This window comes from Anastrepha obliqua, unplaced genomic scaffold (genome assembly GCF_027943255.1).
Source record: "Anastrepha obliqua isolate idAnaObli1 unplaced genomic scaffold, idAnaObli1_1.0 ptg000103l, whole genome shotgun sequence".
Taxonomy (NCBI): Eukaryota; Metazoa; Arthropoda; class Insecta; order Diptera; family Tephritidae; genus Anastrepha; species Anastrepha obliqua.
The window spans coordinates 25,001-27,500 of record NW_026562221.1 but is presented as its reverse complement, the minus strand read 5'-3'; the positions used below and the strand labels follow the sequence as shown (position 1 = coordinate 27,500).

The 2,500-nt window shown below is 31.2% G+C and overlaps 1 non-coding gene and 1 pseudogene across 1 annotated transcript in view; both read right to left on the bottom strand.

Annotated features, from left to right (window-relative positions):
• Nucleotides 1-1,783, bottom strand: part of LOC129251889 (large subunit ribosomal RNA) — a 3,986-nt gene extending 2,203 nt beyond the window's left edge. Inside the window, exon 1 of the ribosomal RNA XR_008583157.1 lies at nt 1-1,783. This exon is cut by the window's left edge and continues 2,203 nt beyond it. This is a non-coding gene — a ribosomal RNA (large subunit ribosomal RNA).
• A 442-nt stretch (nt 1,784-2,225) lies between these two features.
• On the bottom strand, nt 2,226-2,406 carry LOC129251891 (5.8S ribosomal RNA; annotated as a pseudogene).
• Nucleotides 2,407-2,500: the final 94 nt, after the last annotated feature.

Here is a 2,500-nt window from a genome sequence, read left to right as displayed (position 1 = left end):
TAACTCGTGATCAACCACTGTTCACACGAAACCCTTCTCCACTTCAGTCCTCCAAGGTCTCATTCGATTATTTGCTACTACCACCAAGATCTGTACCAATAGCGGCTCCATGCAGGCTTACGCCAAACACTTCTAAGCACACTATTGTACCCTCCTACTCACTAAAGTTTCAAAATTTATAAATCAATCGAAATTGTTTTATAAATCATCTACTTTAGCGGTAATGTATAGGTATACAACTTAAGCGCCATCCATTTTAAGGGCTAGTTGCTTCGGCAGGTGAGTTGTTACACACTCCTTAGCGGATTACGACTTCCATGTCCACCGTCCTGCTGTTTTAAGCAACCAACGCCTTTCATGGTATCTGCATGAGTTGTTAATTTAGGCACCGTAACATTACGTTTGGTTCATCCCACAGCGCCAGTTCTGCTTACCAAAAGTGGCCCACTGGGCACATTATATCATAACCTCAACCTTCATATCAAGAAAGGTGAGGTTCTTACCCATTTAAAGTTTGAGAATAGGTTAAAATCGTTTCGACCCTAAGGCCTCTAATCATTCGCTTTACCAGATAAGATTATTTTATATAATTTTTAAATGCACCAGCTATCCTGAGGGAAACTTCGGAGGGAACCAGCTACTAGATGGTTCGATTGGTCTTTCGCCCCTATACTCAATTCTGACAATCGATTTGCACGTCAGAACTGTTTCGGTCTTCCATCAGGGTTTCCCCTGACTTCAACCTGATCAAGTATAGTTCACCATCTTTCGGGTCACAGCATATATGCTCAAGGTACGCTCCAGTTAGAGGTATAAATAATAATAAATTATCATTATACATAACTATATGGAACGCCCCGGGATTGAATTAATTGACTATTTATTAAAAAATAGACTAAAAATTAATCCCATTATATTTAAGTTAAGTTAATTATGCCATTAAGTTTAATATAACTCAATGACTTGCACATATGTTAGACTCCTTGGTCCGTGTTTCAAGACGGGTCCCGAAGGTATCCTGAATCTTTCGCATTGTTAATCATATAAATGCATACAAATAAATATTAATATCATAGATATTAAATTTTTTGTAAAATTCAAAAAATGAATTTTAGCATTATATATAATAAAATCTATCAACACTTTATCAAATCATTAGTATTTATTTTATGTTAATATGCTTAAAAAGCAAATTAATTTAAATAAACTTAATATCACCAATGATCTTTTGATAAATACTTTATTATGTTAATAGATTACAATGTCCTTATATGAAAAAAATGCACATTATTTTTTTAATTATTTAATGATGAATTTTTCATAATGGATATTCAGGTTCATCGGGCTTAACCTCTAAGCAGTTTCACGTACTATTTAACTCTCTATTCAGAGTTCTTTTCAACTTTCCCTCACGGTACTTGTTTACTATCGGTCTCATGGTTATATTTAGTTTTAGATGGAGTTTACCACCCACTTAGTGCTGCACTATCAAGCAACACGACTCTTTGGAAATATCTTTCTAGTAATCATTAACGTTATACGGGCCTGGCACCCTCTATGGGTAAATGGCCTCATTTAAGAAGGACTTAAATCGTTAATTTCTCATACTAGATATTAAGATATTCCATACACTGCATCTCACATTTGACATATAGACAAAGTGACTTAGTGCTGAACTATTTTCTTTTCGCTCGCCGCTACTAAGAAAATCCTTGTTAGTTTCTTTTCCTCCCCTCATTAATATGCTTAAATTCAGGGGGTAATCCCATATGAGTTGAGGTTGTTTTAATATTCTTTTTTTATCTTCTCACAATTTAATAAAAAAATTATATCATCTTTTCATCTCTATTTTTCTTTTCTCCTTTTATATATTGTAAATATATAAAAATAATAATAATGTAAAATGAGGCAATCCTAGAATAAAAAATTTAATTTTTATGCTAGACATTCCTCCTTTTAATTACATATATAAATTATTATTTTATATATATATATAAATAATATGAAAATTTTTTGTAAAGAATACTTAGATTCAATATTTTCATCATTTCATTTTATTTGAGAGGATTTTTTTTTTAAAGAATATATAATAAATAAAATTCATTATATATCTTTATTTTTTTTGCTATTAATATTATGAATTATTTAAAATCCAATAATATACACATTTGCTTAAATTCAATTATTTTTATAAAAGAATAAGCAACTTATTTAGCATAGTCTTACAACCCTCAACCATATGTAGTCCAAGCAGTACTTTAAAATTGAATTTAATGTACATAACAGCATGGACTGCGATATGCGTTCAAAATGTCGATGTTCATGTGTCCTGCAGTTCACACGATGACGCACAGTTTGCTGCGTTCTTCATCGACCCATGAGCCAAGTGATCCACCGCTTAGAGTATTTTTTTATTTATTTTTATTTATAACAAATGTCAATTTTTTTTTGCATATATTAATTGAAAGAGTAAAATTAAATAATATTAATAATATATAAA